Below are 18,032 nucleotides of genomic sequence, written 5' to 3'. Positions count from 1 at the left end.
AAAATCAAAAATAAAAAAATTCAAAAATACAAAAATACAAAACAAAATAAAAATAAAAAAATAAATCAAAATACAAAAATACAACAATACAAAATACAACCGTACAAAAATACAAAAAACAAAATACAAAAACAAAAACAAAATACAAAAAACAAAATACAAAATCAAAACAAGTACAAAATACAAGTACAAAAATACAAAAAATACAAAAAACAAAAATAATACAAATACAAAAATACAAAATACAAAAATACAAAATACAAAAATACAAAAATACAAAAATACAAAAAAACAAATACAAAAATACAAAAATACAAATATAAAATACAAAATACAAAAATACAAAAATGCAAAAATAAAACTGAAAATACAAAATACAAAAATACTGAAATACAAAAATGAAAATACAAAAAAATACAAAAATAAAAATACAAAATATGAAAATACAAATACAAAAATACAAAAGAAAATACAAAAATATGAAATGCAAATACAAAAATGCAAAAATAAATGCAAAAATACAAATATAAAAATGCAATACAAAAATATAAAAATACAAAAAATAATACAAAAATACAAAATACAAATACAAATACAAAAATAAAAATATGAAATACAAAAATATGAAATACAAATACAAAATACTGAAATACAAAAATACAAAAATACAAATAAATACAAAATAAAAAAATGAAATATAAAATGCAAAAATATGAAACAAAAATGTAAAAATATAAAAAGTATAAAAAAATGCAAAATGCAAAAAATAAATACAAATAAACAAAAATACAAAATAAAAATATAAAATACAAAAAAACAAAAATACAAAAATACCAAAATACCAAAATACAAAAATACAAAAAAAAAAAAAAAACAAAAATACAAAAATACAAAAATACAAAAATACAAAAATACAAAAATACTAAAATACTAAAATACAAAAATACAAAAATACAAAAATACAAAAAATTTTGAATTTTTGAATTTTTGAATTTTTGAATGTTTGAATTTTTGAATTTTTGAATTTTTGAATTTTTGAATTTTTGAATTTTTGAATTTTTGAATTTTTGAATTTTTGAATTTTTGAATTTTTGAATTTTTGAATTTTTGAATTTTTGAATTTTTGAATTTTTGAATTTTGAATTTTTGAATTTTGAATTTTTGAATTTTTGAATTTTAATTTTGAATTTTTGAATTTTTGAATTTTTGAATTTTGAATTTTGAATTTTGAATTTTGAATTTTTGAATTTTTGAATTTTGAATTTTGAATTTTAAATTTTTGAATTTTTGAATTTTTGAATTTTTGAATTTTGAATTTTGAATTTTGAATTTTTGAATTTTGAATTTTGAATTTTTGAATTTTGAATTTTTGAATTTTGAATTTTTGAATTTTGAATTTTGAATTTTGAATTTTTGAATTTTGAATTTTGAATTTTGAATTTTTGAATTTTGAATTTTGAATTTTTGAATTTTGAATTTTGAATTTTGAATTTTTGAATTTTGAATTTTGAATTTTGAATTTTTGAATTTTTGAATTTTGAATTTTGAATTTTGAATTTTGAATTTTGAATTTTTGAATTTTGAATTTTGAATTTTTGAATTTTTGAATTTTGAATTTTGAATTTTGAATTTTTGAATTTTTGAATTTTTGAATTTTGAATTTTTAATTTTGAATTTTTGAATTTTTGAATTTTTGAATTTTTGAATTTTTGAATTTTTGAATTTTTGAATTTTTGAATTTTTGAATTTTTGAATTTTTGAATTTTTGAATTTTTGAATTTTTGAATTTTTGAATTTTTGAATTTTTGAATTTTTGAATTTTTGAATTTTTGAATTTTTGAATTTTTGAATTTTTGAATTTTTGAATTTTGAATTTTTGATTTTGAATTTTGAATTTTGAATTTTGAATTTTTGAATTTTTGAATTTTTGAATTTTGAATTTTGAATTTTTGAATTTTGAATTTTTGAATTTTGAATTTTGAATTTTGAATTTTTGAATTTTTGAATTTTTGAATTTTGAATTTTGAATTTTTGAATTTTGAATTTTTGAATTTTGAATTTTTGAATTTTTGAATTTTGAATTTTGAATTTTGAATTTTTGAATTTTGAATTTTGATTTTTGAATTTTGAATTTTGAATTTTGAATTTTGGAATTTTGAATTTTGAATTTTGAATTTTGAATTTTGAAATTTTGAATTTTTGAATTTTTGAATTTTGAATTTTTGAATTTTTGAATTTTTGAATTTTTGAATTTTGAATTTTTGAATTTTGAATTTTGAATTTTGAATTTTTGAATTTTTGAATTTTTGAATTTTTTTTTGAATTTTGAATTTTGAATTTTGAATTTTGAATTTTTGAATTTTTGAATTTTTGAATTTTTGAATTTTTGAATTTTTGAATTTTTGAATTTTTGAATTTTTGAATTTTTGAATTTTTGAATTTTTGAATTTTTGAATTTTTGAATTTTTGAATTTTTGAATTTTTGAATTTTTGAATTTTTGAATTTTTGAATTTTTGAATTTTTGAATTTTTGAATTTTTGAATTTTTGAATTTTTGAATTTTGAATTTTGAATTTTGAATTTTTGAATTTTGAATTTTGAATTTTGAATTTTGAATTTTGAATTTTGAATTTTGAATTTTTGAATTTTTGAATTTTGAATTTTGAATTTTTGAAATTTTGAATTTTTTTTGAATTTTGAATTTTTGAATTTTTGAATTTTTGAATTTTGAATTTTGAATTTTTGAATTTTTGAATTTTGAATTTTGAATTTTGAATTTTTGAATTTTGAATTTTGAATTTTGAATTTTTGAATTTTTGAATTTTGAATTTTTGAATTTTGAATTTTTGAATTTTTGAATTTTTGAATTTTTGAATTTTTGAATTTTTGAATTTTTGAATTTTTGAATTTTTGAATTTTTGAATTTTTGAATTTTTGAATTTTTGAATTTTTGAATTTTTGAATTTTTGAATTTTTGAATTTTTGAATTTTTGAATTTTTGATTTTTTGAATTTTTGAATTTTTGAATTTTTGAATTTTTGAATTTTTGAATTTTTGAATTTTTGAATTTTTGAATTTTTGAATTTTTGAATTTTGAATTTTGAATTTTGAATTTTGAAATTTGAATTTTGAATTTTGAATTTTTGAATTTTGAATTTTGAATTTTTGAATTTTGAATTTTGAATTTTGAATTTTGAATTTTGAATTTTGAATTTTGAATTTTGAATTTTTGATTTTGAATTTTTGAATTTTGAATTTTTGAATTTTGAATTTTGAATTTTTGAATTTTGAATTTTGAATTTTTGAATTTTGAATTTTGAATTTTTGAATTTTGAATTTTGAATTTTGAATTTTGAATTTTGAATTTTGAATTTTGAATTTTGAATTTTGAATTTTGAATTTTGAAATTTTGAATTTTGAATTTTGAATTTTGAATTTTTGAATTTTGAATTTTTGAATTTTGAATTTTTGAATTTTTGAATTTTGAATTTTTGAATTTTGAATTTTGAATTTTTGAATTTTGAATTTTGAATTTTGAATTTTGAATTTTTGAATTTTGAATTTTGAATTTTGAATTTTGAATTTTGAATTTTGAATTTTTGAATTTTGAATTTTGAATTTTTGAATTTTGAATTTTTGAATTTTTGAATTTTGAATTTTGAATTTTTGAATTTTTGAATTTTGAATTTTGAATTTTGAATTTTGAATTTTGAATTTTGAATTTTGAATTTTGAATTTTGAATTTTGAATTTTTGAATTTTTGAATTTTGAATTTTTGAATTTTGAATTTTTGAATTTTGAATTTTGAATTTTCGAATTTTGGAATTTTGAAATTTTGATTTTTGAATTTTTGAATTTTTGAATTTTTGAATTTTTGAATTTTTGAATTTTTGAATTTTTATAATTTTATCTTGTGTTCTCTTTCACTGCCTCACGATTCTAATGCTGGTGGAGATCGTGCCCGTCATAGGGCGTCCAAAGTGGGGACTCGTGGCAGGCGGACGGTTTCCTCGCGATCAAGTCAACCCTTGAGGTGACCCGCCGCTGACATCACCGAGTAAGCTGCCAACCGGAACTCGCATACCCTGCTGCACAAAATGAAAAACGCCGACATCATCATCAAAACATCCGCGCCTCGATCACGGCGCCAGCCACAAAGACACGCCTCCTGCTACTGCTAGCACCGGAACTCACATCACGGAAGCAACGTGCCAACGACGGCGACGGCGCCCAGCAGTACCCACCTGCACCACGGTCATCGAGGCCGTTTTGTTCTGCCAGATAAGACAAATCGACGTTTGGAACCGTTGCCAGTCAGTGGCGGCCGTTTTTCTACCTAGCTTTCAAAAGCAACACACAACCCAGCGACCACCTCATTATTTTTTTTTATTTGAGATGAATAAATAAATAAAAACATAAAACAAAATAAAAACCTCTTCTTCTTCTTATTTCCATCCAAAACATGAAAAGCAACGGTCAATTCAAAACAGTAAATATTGTAGTGGCTGCGTGCTGCGTGCTTTTGGCAGGCATGCGTTACGGCGTTACGTTTGCGATATTGAAAATCACCGTTTGCGATATTGGAAGCAATGCTTCCTGCTGACGGGTGTAAACGGAGGTTTGCGATTGGTAGAGCAAATCGGAAGCAAAGTTTGCGATTCCGCAAACCGGATTTTGTTCCGTGTAGTCTCGGGGTGGGCCTCCCCCTATTCCTGGATGTAATTTTTGAACGCACCCTTAGCCAGACCAGACCATCAATCCAAAGGTGTGAGTTCGGATCTCACCTGATTCTTTAATGCTTTTTGTCCATATTTCAAGGACCGGGATTTTAATCCCTCAACCTTCTGTTTTCGAGGTAGAAGCCGCAACCATTAAGCTACGAATCCGGTCCATACATTTTGACGAAATTTTCTATATAAACCTTAGAGGCTTACATTTTCTATATAAACCCGTAGTTAGAATGTGTATGTGTGTGTATTTGTGTGTGTGTTTTTTTACATGGTCAAAATCTGCTAACAGACACCTGAGAATTCATTTCTCAGGTAGTGTGGGGTTGGGAAAACAAAAAAAAAATCCCGACCCACTAAACCAGTCCTTGAACGCCGTGCCCTTTTCCCCCCGGGACCACCTTTCGGTATAACTTCGGGGGGGGAGGCGTTGCATTTTCTGCTCTAGTCTACTTACAGTATCCATGCCGGGTACTAGAACCATTTCCTGTGCTACATACATATGAGTCCATGCGAGGGTTTAACCGCGCCCAAGAATCGCGTTGCTTTTGATCGGCTAGTCATATGCAGCCCTCTCCTTGGACCATCGAGACGTGTAGCGATTTGGTAGAGCCAACCGTCAAAACGTGCTCTCCTTCACAGCCACACTCGTGGGTTCTCGACTCCTGTGACCATCGGGACGTGTTCTGATTTGATAGAGCCGACCATCATAACTTGCTCTCCTTCACTGCCACACTCGTGGGTTTTCGACTAGGCTCCTAGTCGTTCCTCCTCTGATCGTCTCTCCATTCCACTTGGCGATGTCGCTGCACATTCTTCGCACCACATTATCCAGGCTGGTGTCTGCTCCGATAATGGCCAGCATTTCGCTTCGCGCTGCCTCGAAGCGAGGGCAGCCGAACACCACGTGCTCCGGTGTTTCCTCGCAATCGACGCAGTCCGGACAGAGAGGAGACTCTGCATGTCCGAACCTGTGCAGGTACTTCCTGAAGCAGCCATGGCCCGACAGGAACTGTGTGAGGTGGAAGGTGACCTCTTCGTGCCTTCTGTTCACCCACGCGGATGCAGACAGGATCAGCCGATGCGTCCATCTGCCTTTCTCCGTAGTGTCCCACTCGCGTTTCCACCTTGTCAGCGATTCGGCTCTCGCGTCTTCCGGGATACCTCTCGTGCCTCTTCGGGTATAGCACACGGTGTCCTTCTTCAGTGTGATTCCGATGGAGATCATTCCGACTATGAAACCAACTGCTTCCGACAGGATGGTCCTGTACGCGCTTGCCACCCGCATGGCCATCAGTCTCTGCGTTCTGTCACGGGTATGAATGTTCAAGCAATTTCAATATGCCGACTTGTATCAGAAGAAAGTGTGGCATTTTCGCTCGTTCTCACTGTTCTGTGTTCTGCGTGCACGTCCGCAAATATCGACCACACACATACTAACACAAAGCGCCACCAAGAGGCAAAAGGTTGTTACGAATATTTTTGGCACTTTTGTTAAAAAAACATGCGGTTTTGCAAAAACAAATAACAAAAACAACTTTTAAGTGTAGTTCGACTCTCAAACTTGTAATTCGTTGCTGATTTGTTGGGATTTTTTTTTTTAAATAAAAAGTTTTTTTGCAGCACCCCTTTTGGGCGGACATTTCTGTTGTCACCTTTTGGTTCCTTGGATTTTCCATGGATAATTTCACAGTGTAATAAACAGGGCAGCTACCACCACGCGGCGCCACCGTTTTGATTGAGAAAATGATATAGGTTTTTCAGACGAGTTTCAATCCCGTGGTTCTGTTGAGCAGCGCCCGATTTCGCTTCGTCCCCAGCGCCGTCCACCATACCGGTCCGCCGTACCTAAGTATGGACGTCGCGACACTTGCCCAGAGACGGCACCTACTGCTTCTGGGTCCAGCGTTGTTCGGCATAATCCTCGATACACTCAACCCCCGGTGGTTGGTCACTTTTTCGTTTGACACTTTATTAGTTTGTACCCCGTTGGTTGGTCAAAGTCAAACTAAAAAGTGACGAACTGTCACTTTTTACACGGCGCTCACGCACACTATTGAAACAAACGTTTAGTAATGTGTGTGAACTCCGTGTAAGAAGGGTGTCAAACTAAAAAGTGACCCCGTTCGTTTGACAACAGTTGGTGTCAAACCAACGGGGTTTGAGTGTAGTACCATGATCGCCTTCGCCGCCTTCATACATACCATACATACCAAACAGCTTAGAACACCATAGGTGGTGCCCGTGCTGTATCAAGAAGGTTGTTCCATGTTGCTCGGTTCTGGGCTGCAGCTCGCCAGTCTCCTAGGTTGCAGATCTTTCTTAGGTCCGCCTCGATCTGATTACCCCATCGTGCACGCTGCGCTCTTGCTCTTCGGCCAGTGCCGCCATCCGGTCGCGCGCGGTCAAAGAGCATCCTGACAGGATGGTCTTCGTCCATCCTCGCGACATGGCCGGCCCACCTGAGCCTCCCGATTCTCGCCAGGGTGACTATGGTCGGTTCTCCCAGCAGCGCGTGCAGTTCGTGGTTCATGCGCCTTCGCCACTCGTTCTGAGCTGTACGTACTCCACCGTAGATCGTTCGCAGCACCTTCCGTTCGAAAACTCCAAGGGCTCTTGCCGCAGCGTCCAGGTCTCGTGGCCATAGAGGGCAACCGGTCTAATCAGTGTCTTGTACAGGGTCAGCTTCGTGGCGCGTTGCACTCGATCAGATGTCAAGGTTTTCCGTAATCCAAAGTAGGCGCGATTCGCGGAGTGGATACGAGTCCGGATCTCTAAGCTGGTGTCGTTGTCGGCCGTTACCAGCGATCCCAAGTACACGAATTCGCTCACCTCCTCCAGCACATCGCCATCCACAGCTAGAGGGGTGAGTCTTGGGGGGTCAACGTCCTTTGAGCCCCTCCCTTTCATGTACTTTGTTTTTGTCGTATTCATGGCCAATCCAATTCGTCCTGCTTGCGTCTTTAAGGCGGTGTAAACCCTTTTCACCGTCTCTAGGTCTCTCGCTATAATATCAATGTCGTCCGCATAAGCAAGAAGTTGGACTGTCCTGTTGCAAATCGTGCCTCTCGTGTCTATACCCGCTCTTCGCACAACTCCCTCAAGTCCGATGTTGAACAGCGCATTGGATAAGCCGTCACCTTGTCGTAACCCTTGATGCGATTGGTAGGGGTCCGCTAGCTCCCCTGCCACTCGCACGTGACACATCACACGATCCAAGGTAGCCTTGATCAGCCGAGTCAGTTTGTCCGGAAATCCGTTCGCGTGCATGATCTGCCATAGCTGTTCGCGGTCGACTGTATCGTACGCTGCCTTGAAATCGATGAAGATGTGATGTGTGGGCACGTTGTACTCACGGCATTTCTCGAGGATCTGCCGGAGCGAGAAAATTTGGTCCGTGGTGGCCCGAGCGTCAGTAAACCCCGCTTGATAGGGGCCCACGAACCTCCGTGAGTACAGTGTCAGCAGACGGCAGAGGATCTGGGAGAGGATTTTATAGGCCGCGTTGATAAGCGTGATGCCGCGGTAGTTGCCGCAGTCCAGCTTATCGCCCTTTTTGTAGATGAGGAACACGACACCATCCATCCATTCTGCTGGTAGTTTCTCCTCCCTCCAGATCTTAGAAATCACCAAGTGGATCGCCCTCGCCAACTGCTCTCCTCCATATTTGAAGAGCTCACCGGGTAACCGATCTTTTCCGGCGGCCCTGTTGTTCTTCAGCTGCCTGATCTCCTTCTTCACCGTCTCCAGATCAGGTGCCGGGAACTGTTGGTCAGCAGCGGGGGGTCCAAGTTGGGCTTCAAAGCCGTCTCCATGCGCTACATCGCCGTTGAGGTGCTCGTTGAAGAACTGCTGCCACCTGTTCAACACCTCGCCTTTGTGTTGGCTTGCGGCGCATAGCCTTTGCGGGACCGGTTAACTTTCTCGTAGAACTTACGCGTCTCGTTCTGCCGGAACAGCTGCTCCATTTCGGCGCGATCGCGATCTTCCAGCTGGCGCTTCTTGAGCTTGAAGACCGTTCTCTGCCGTTTCAGCGCTTGTTTGTATCTGGCCACGTTCTCATCAGTTGCAGCTCTCAGCTTCACCGCATAAGCTGCTTTCTTCTCGTCAGTAGCCGCTGGCACTCCTCGTCGAACCAGCGCTGCTTTCCAACTCGGACCGTACTACCTAGCGCGGCTTCAGCGGCACTGCCGATGGCCGAGCATATTCTGCTCCATCCATCGTTGAGCGAGGCAGCGCCGAGTTCCTCCTCCGTTGGCAGGCTCGCTTCCAGCTGCTGCACGTAGTGCTGAGCCGCAGCCGTGTCCTGCAGCCGCTCGGTGTTGAACGGCGGTGGGAGCCGGCTCCGTCGTCGGTGATACGTCGTCGACAGTTTTGAGTGCATGCTTGCACCCACCAGGTAGTGGTCCGAGTGGATGTCCGCACCGCGGTACGTGCGGATGTTCCGTATGTCCGAGAAGAATCGGCCGTCGATGAGGACGTGGTCGATTTGTGTTTTTGTTCGTTGGTTAGGCGATGTCCAGGTGACTTTGTGGATGTCTTTCCGGGGGAAGAATGTGCTCCGTACTACCATACCGCGGGAGGCTGCGAAGTTGATGCACCGCTGGCCGTTGTCGTTCGTGACGGTGTGCAGGCTGTTCGGCCCGATCACCGGCTTGTACATCTCCACCCTTCCTATGCGGGCGTTCATATCTCCGATGACGATCTTGACGTCCCTCTGCGGGCAGCTGTCGAACTTCTGCTCCAGCTTCGCGTAGAACGCTTCCTTCTCGGCATCGGATGATTCCTCGTGTGGGCAATGTACGTTGAAGATGTGATAGTTGAAGAAACGGCCTTTAATCCTCAATCTACACATCCGGTCGTCGATTGGCTCCCAATCTATCACACGACTCCGCATCTTGCCCAACACTATAAAGCTGGTTCCCAGCTTGTTTTCGGCTCCACCGCTCTGGTACATGGTGAGCTCCAAAGCATCATCCTCCCACATCTTCGCTCCCTTCCAGCACATCTCTTGCAGCGCTACAACATCGAAGTTGCGGGGTTTGAGCTCGTTCAACAGAGCGTACTCATACCCATCGAAACGTAGCGATCTGCAGATCCATGTTCCGAGTTTCCAATCGGTGTCCTTTTCGTGCCTAGGTCTATGCCGTTTGTTCCGGATCCTTATTCCTTCTTGATTGTTCGTAATACTTGAATTTTCGGTATGCAGCCGGATTGGGGCTGCGATACCTAGTCTCGGGGTGGGGCTGCCACCTTGAAGCTACCGAGACCCAGCTCGCCGCCTTCTCGCAGGTGTAATCGACGTGGCTGTTGAAGTTCAGTCGGTCATCCACCATCACCCCGAGGTACTTGAGCGCTCTCTTCGAGTGCACTACGTGTCCCCAAACGTTTATCTGGGCCTGCTGCACCTTTTTGTGATTACTAACCAGTATCATCTCCGTCTTGTGGTTAGCGATCCGCAACTTCACCTCGAGCATCCACTTCTCGATCATTGCGATTGCCTCCATAGCCAGCATTTCGACCTCCTCGACATTTAAATATAAAAAAATAAAAAAAAAATAAAATAAATATTTTCCAAATTATAATTGTGGATAGGCCCTTTGGTTTATCAAACCGAGTTTTTGTAAGTGTGCGTGTTGCCGCCGCACGCCGCAATTCGAGTTGTCTAAATTTCAACCAATCAGAGTGTGGGTCCAAAATAGGTTCAGCGATGTCTCCAAAATACATTCAGTAAGTCCAAAAAGCATCCAAAAAATGTTTTACTTGAAATGCCTATTACAAGGAAATGGTTAAATTACTTTCAATTTTCAATAGTACACTTTGGTAAGCATAAATTAAGGCACAAAACAATCCTGAAAAGAGCCAAATTAGTTAGACCGTTCCTGAGAACCATGCAAAATATGTTGACGCTTTGCATAGTAGGTCCAAAATTGGGCCATATACCCTATTTATCCATTTCCAAAGGCTTTCTAAAACTTGTGAAAACATTTGAACATTTGAATTAACAAATCTAGAGTTTTTTTAAAGGTCCTTTAACCTGTTGTGTTACACATGTTATAGAACCTTTTCAATAAAAAAAAACTCTGGAAAAGTCTTCGTGAAAACACTAAGAACGATATTATTCGTAAAAACAAACTTGACATTTTGTAAACTTTAAAACGTTTAACAAAAAACATTGAAGAACATAATTCAATTTCAATTCGGTTTTATTGGTGAATAATCAAGATAGGGTATATGTCCCTATTTTGGGCCTAGCACCTATTTTAGGTCTATCAAACTTAATGCAACGAAATTGTGCCTTTCTCAAATCTGGCAGGAATCTGCCACTTGAGAATGATTCGTGCTGTCATTATCTTCATTTTGGTGGGCAAGAATAATACATGTTTTCCTCGTAAATTAGAAATAATGCAATAAATATATCACTCTTCACTTTTTTCTTGGCAAATTTCTACTTCCCCAGTAGATCCAAAATTTTCACCACTTTTGCTTACCGCTTGTTGACACTCAGCGTCACGGTTTTCATCGCTCAGCACCAGGGATGCCACATTTGAAGATTTTCGAGCACAGGCTCAATGCTCAAACGTATTGTTTTCCATTTTATTCGATGATTTTCAATTAAATGAATGACTCACGAAAAAGATAACAATGTTTTGCCTCTTTTGCCAAAAACAGATTTGTAAAATATTATTTTGCCATCAAGTTAAACTCATTTGCGTTTTTGTGATGTGCCCGAAAATCTTCAAAATCTGGCATGCCTGCTCAGCACATGAATGAGAGCCAGGAATGCCAGATGGTTTTTTAAAATGTCTATAAAAAGTCTGTACATGTCTGTCCACTTGTCTAAAATTCAAATATATCAATTGGCAGTCATTGAAATCCATCAGAAATTGCGTTTTTAAGCATTTGAGAACTAACTAAATAAGTTTCGGTTAAAAAAATTGCAAAATATTAATTTAATTAAGTTTTTCAAAAGTCTGTGTACCTCAAAAAATGTCTGACACAAGCTCAAATGTTTGTGAAACACAGACAAATCTGTGCATCTGGCATCCTTGATGAGAGCCGTCCCCCGAATCTCCAACTACCGGCAATGGGTTTTTATTGGTGGGTTGCACAATCCCATTGCAAAAACAATCACTAAACTGCCACCAAATCAATAAAATAACTGATTAAAGTTGCTTCGTCCATATCGGAAAGAAATGGATATATTTTCGGTACATTTGACAATTCAACAAACAGTGCCAGTGTGTGTGCGCTTCTCGAATGTTACAGTGTTTCTTGCATATTACGGGCTTGTTGTTTGGCTACGCAATAAATGTTTAATAATGTTTAAACTCTTAAATGAATGATAAAAAAGGTGCTCATGCTTATTATGCACGTAATGCAGGTGAAATCAATGATTTTAATGTTGATTTGTGGCTTAAAATATCACAATTATTTAGCATTTTTGTTGACCGAACTTGTGCGGCTGTACTGTACGAGCTGGGGCTGGGCGTACGTCCAAAATTCTCGCCACGTGCTTCGAGATTTCAACCAATCAGAAGGTAGGCCGAAAATATGCACAAAGAAGGTCGTATGTTAGGAGCAATATCCCTTAAATAGGGACAAAAAATGTTTTTGTTTTTTGGGCTTAAACAGCGATAAATGAGATTTGTATCAAATATGTGATTAAGTACGAGCATTAGCATTAACCAACCAACTTATTCATATAGTATAAGCTAGGTTGTCTACAGCAGCCTTTGAGCATACATCAAATTAAAAGTACGCTCTGCTTAGTAGGCCCAAAATAGGGACAAATACCCTACAATCAGTTCTTTTCAAGAATGTGCTGTGTCCTATCCCTCGCCTAGACCAGACCAAAATCCATGATAAAGCTGTCAGACCAAATCTGTCAGACCAAGACTGTGTGTAAGCTTGTGTAAGCTTAGTCTCTAATATCAGTGGGATTTCTTTCATTTTTATTCCTTTAGCACAGAACGACACCATTTTCACTTAAACTCCAAAATATGTATTCTTAGATTTTTCTTAAGCTTATGGCAACATTTCACTATGCTTCTAAGATATGCCCCGTGGCATTTTGGTTGAATCTGTGCATCGTAGCACTTACACCGATTTCTCAACTCCAACTCCCAACTGCAACTCTCAACTCCCACTCTTAACTCTTTCCTAATTTCAACTACCTCGATTCTAAATCTAACTTAGGCTTTTATACTCCGAAGCGTTTTTAGTCAAGACGCATGCGCAATATTCTTCTCTACGGGAGTAGCTCAGCCACGTGCGTTTTGACTACACCGCGTTGATCTTGAAATCTTTCTGCTCGAAAATTCTCAGCAGGGATCCTGGCAGAGTTCATGACCCTTCTATTTTCGTTTTGTGCTTTTCCTTCCATCCTCCTACTGTGTATATTTATGTCTTAACCAGGGATGCCAGATACACAGATTTGTCTGTGTTTCACAGACATTTGAGCTCGTGTCAGACATTTTATGAGGTACACAGACTTTTTAAAAACTTCATTAAATTGTTATTTTGTTAAAATATCAATCGAAACTTATTTCGTTAGTCTTCAAATGCTTAAAAACACAATTTTTGATAGATTTCTATGACTGTAAATTGATTTATTTGAATTTTAGACAAAGGCACAGACATACACAGACTTTTTCACAGACATTTTTAAAAATCATGTGGCATCCCTGGTCTTAACCTACGTGCTCCTAGAAATATAACACTTGACTCGTGTCAACATGTGCTAATGAGTGCATCTGAAGATGTTGCACTTCGTCTGATTGTAAAGACCAATGTACTTCTGACAAATTCTTCCCTGTTGGTCGAACTAAAAATCTAAATTTATATTCTGATTAACTGAGGGTCGCTACAACTGTCAGAACAAAGAGCAAAAAGTAAACAATCTTGGTCTTCGACGTAGGTGCACACAAATCAAAAGAAGAAATTTGAAAAAAAAAAATATTTTTCCAATTCAATAACTGGTTTTGGGCTGAAAAATTGAATGTACGCCAGAAAATGATAAAACAGTGCGGTGTCCTGTACATCGACAATTAAATAAGCAGTTAAAAGCCTTATACTTCCACTTTAATTTTTGATCGCATTTTCGGATCACACCTGAACAATCTTGAAATTATTTATGCGGATTTGTAATTCCTCTTATTCCATCATTCCCTTGGTTCTATTGCAATTCATAACAGAGTTTTGGAGTTCCTTTCAGCTGTATGTTGCATCACAATCCATTTTGGAACAATTATTTCTATAACTAAGGCACTAACAAGAGCAAGAAAAATAAAACAAACTTGCTAAAATTACAAAGGAAAGGGGAAAGAAAGAGAAAAAGCTTATAACTAAATTACAGTATTTTATCCTTTGTAGATGTGCTTAATCATCAGCTCCCCAAGGGCTAGAAATCTGCCTTGTTTTTATTTATATAATTTATATTTATTCAGATTTTTTTTCTTCCATGTACATTCATTCAGTTAAAATATTATTGAGTGTCTAATCACAATTGATGACTTTTCACCTCAATTTTAAATACTAGCAACTTTCATTTATTCATGAAATATTGTAGCTTTCGCTATTCACTGATTTCAAATGTAGGATATCTTACATGTACAAAAGGGAAAAGGGATACCTTAAAACTAACTTATAAACTATATAAAGAGCGGATCAATGCAGCTGAAGGCTGCAATGATTTATGTCGAAAAGCATCAATTATCTTATTGGACATAACATCCAAAGTTTATTGTTTATTCGTCAAGCTTATGTAGACTACTTACAATTTTCTTACATACTAGATATTATTTCTATTGTACAGATTTTTTCGTAGTTCTGGTTTAGACATGTCGAAATGTATATACTGTGAATTTTCATTATAAAAGCGAATCATTTGATTTAATGGCGAATTTTTTAAATAATTTGTCCTGTATGCAGTTATTCTAAAAAGTGGTGAATGTCTAAGAGTACGGCTTGGTTCATGAATTCTATTGAGTATTTCTGAAAACAATGCTGCTGACTGTACTGCCGTTCTACGCATAATTGTCCCATGTTCAAAAAAGTGCAACTGAGAAAAACGCGATTGAAATTTTTCGACCGATTTCTGTGTTTCTACGCATAATTGTCCCGTGGATTCCTATTCACCCTATGTGGCCCTAATCGCCCCAGTTAGCAGTTTATCACCCTTATTTGTGATCCTCTTGCTATACAACAAGTAAACAAGGCATAATGCTTAGTAAAACTAATGATTCCGTGTAAGAAAATTCTTGGTGGGACAATTATGCGTAGAAGCTCAACGATGGGACAAACAGACTTGGTGTTGTTTTTGATGAGTTTCCAAACAAAGTATCAGATTTTATGTGTTTTTCTTAAAGTACACATCAGACTAAACTTAAAAATGGCATAAAGTCAAAATCGTCAAAAACTGACATGGGACAGTTATGCGTAGAACGGCAGTGTATGCGTTGAGAAATAATGTCGTTGATGAAAGAGAGCATGGCAAATTTACGACATTCTTGTAATGATTGTATGTTTATGAGCATGCAGCGTGCTTCATACGATGGGAGAGGAAATGCAGTCCAGTTAAGTTTCGTAGTGCGTACAGTAAGAATTGTTTTTGGACAGATTCAATACGTAATTGGTGTACGGCATAGTATGGATTCCAGACGATACTACAGTATTCCAAGAGTGGCCTGACATACGTTATATAGAATAATTTAATAGTATACGGGTCCTGGAAGTTGAATGCAAAGCGCTTTATAAAGCCTAATGTACTTTTTGCCTTGTTCATTATTGTGTTATAGTTTTCTACAAAAGTTAGTTGTGTGTCTAGGATGGCACCTAGATCACGTACTACTTTGCATTTTCTACTGGTTGGTTTCCTAATAATACACCCAAAGGAAAAATATATCTCAAAATCTGCAACAGTCGATTTGCTGCAGAAAATGTCATATTTTATAACATTTTTTGCAGCAAGCCCCTAGATCATTTTTGCCCGCGTGTAAACATTTCAGCGATCTGCAGTTCTCACCAACACATATAACGCTGGCCCGTCCCCGAGCAACACTCCAAAAAGAAGCATATGTTGGTGCTCTTTCACATACTTTTCATCAAGCGTCCATGGCGCGGTGGTAGCGTGTCGGAGCAATAATCAAGAAGTTGGTGGTTCAATCCTCGTTCTGATAAGCGTTTTTTTTTGTGAAATACAACCAAAAAGCCGTCGGTAATGTCGATAATTGTCGGTAACGGGCAAAAATGTCATACCCCTATATCGCAAAAAATGCATGAGGACAGTTTTCATGCAGATTCTGATATACTTTCATGCCGCCATGCATCAAAATCATGCGACCGCCGTTTGGGTGTACTGTTATGTTTGGTGTTGTATGTTTTCTGCTGAAGGCAATGGAATTACATTTCTTTACATTCAATTGGAGTAGGCTTTTACTACACCATGTGTAGACAAGATTAATTTCGTTTTGGAATACATGACTGTCATTGGCATTTCCTATTTCCATTTACAATTTCATGTCGTCTGCATATACAAGTACGTTAATTGTTTTAAGAATGAAGGAAATGTCGTTTACATACAAGATGGAAAGACGAGGTCCTAAATGGGATCCTTGCGGAACCCCAGAGGTGACGTGAATTGATTCCGATAGTACATTTTGGAAGCGAACAATTTGATCGCGCTTAGTCAAATATGACTTAAGCCATTCCAAAAGATTCGGTTTAATTGGAATTTTCCAATTTTTTGTCCCGGCATGCGCCCGGAATTCCAGCTGCGAGCAGCTTGATCACATCCTGGAGTACAGATTCTCTAGCAATTCTTGATGAGATACTGCGACTTCAGCGCAGCATCCACCATTTTCGACCGACCTCACCCGATCGTGACCTTAGTGTAGTTTTGCAACACCTCCTCCAGTAGTAGTTAAAACTGCTTGAGCGCAGCTTTTATGTTTAATCACTTCCAAAAACACTCCGTTGCACACTACTTTTGTTTTCTTTCGCACTATTTGATTTTTGTTAGAAAAAAAAAAACAGGTTGAATACCACCCTTAGAGCAAGCTAGCTCACATCCCTCTAATCATAGACTAAATATATATAGATACGCCACTCCGCTGTTGGGGCTGGCGACACTACCGCCACGCCAAAATTGCACCTGGTGGCAATTCACAGGTACTAATTTTACCCTTAGGGAATGTTTGAAAAAGTTGACTTCACCAATTTAAGTTCAGCGATCAGTGAAATCAAAGCAACTCGGTGGCAGCTGATTTTTTCACGAAACGTCAAAACACTGGAGTGCCGGTTCGCGAAAAGTTAGAAAATTTCTGAAAATGCTAAAACATGCAGATTCTGGTGCAATGCAACGGAAATTGTGTGCTCTTGTTTAAGAAGCAGGTGAGAAAAAGGTTCAACCGAAAAATCCTTTATAATTCAGCTTGTTTTGTTTTTCACAGTCACGTGAGTTTGCGGAAAACTATGGCCATGCTCTGGTGAAAGCGATGAAACGGAAGTTGACTTTTGTATCCACAGTGAATTGAAAGTCATTGCTTTCAGCATGCCGATGGACAAGATTCAGTTCTACGTTGACGCTACCAAGTAATTTGGCCTCCAGTCACGACCACTTCCACTTTTCCGGCCATCACGACCCCGATTACTGAGCAAGCATCGGCACAAATGCTGACCTCCGCATAAGAATCTTCTCTGATTTGTGGCTCTACACGGAACAAAACATTCCGCACATGCAGTTCCGACCTCGTTTATGCCGGAAAAGCTCATCTTTGGCCTCTGATCATCACACGAGACGTACCTTGGAACCAAATTTTGAAACAGTTTAAAACAAATGCAACGCGGCCTTATATCCCATTACTGAGAAATGTCGTAGATTTAGAACGCATCAAATCTCAACCGAGCAAAAGTCTTTTGTTGTTCCAAGATCCCACCACCCACCACTTAAAACAACACCGCTCGCTTTAACACTAAACACCAGACTCAAGACCTCTCTCCGAATTGCGATGCACGAATCTACTCTCCCGATACCAACGACCCGAAGCGCACAAACACACACAGAACTCTCTCATTACTATCTCACGCGCCGCGCGTCTCCAGCACGACACTCAACAGAATCGCGCCGAATACACACAACCCCATCGACGCACCAATACAGTCGCACCCGCGCTGTTGGTCTATTTCATAGCACACCGACGTCGTCTCCTTCGTGTGCGTCGACGCTCGTTCGAAATTCGACACTAATAATTCAAATGGTCATAAATGGTTTCTCTCAAATACCTCGCACTAATTCCGATATTC

At 37.4% G+C, this 18,032-nt stretch overlaps 1 long non-coding RNA gene across 1 annotated transcript; it reads left to right on the top strand.

Annotated features, from left to right (window-relative positions):
• The first annotated feature begins 16,807 nt into the window (after positions 1-16,807).
• LOC119767069 lies at positions 16,808-17,653 on the top strand. Its single transcript, XR_005277312.1, has 3 exons — positions 16,808-16,898; positions 16,953-17,120; positions 17,180-17,653. It is a non-coding gene; the product is annotated as an uncharacterized LOC119767069 (long non-coding RNA).
• Positions 17,654-18,032: the final 379 nt, after the last annotated feature.

Source organism: Culex quinquefasciatus, chromosome 2 (genome assembly GCF_015732765.1).
Source record: "Culex quinquefasciatus strain JHB chromosome 2, VPISU_Cqui_1.0_pri_paternal, whole genome shotgun sequence".
Lineage (NCBI taxonomy): Eukaryota > Metazoa > Arthropoda > Insecta > Diptera > Culicidae > Culex > Culex quinquefasciatus.
Note: the sequence above shows the minus strand (reverse complement) of the source record. Positions and strands in the feature narration are given on the sequence as shown.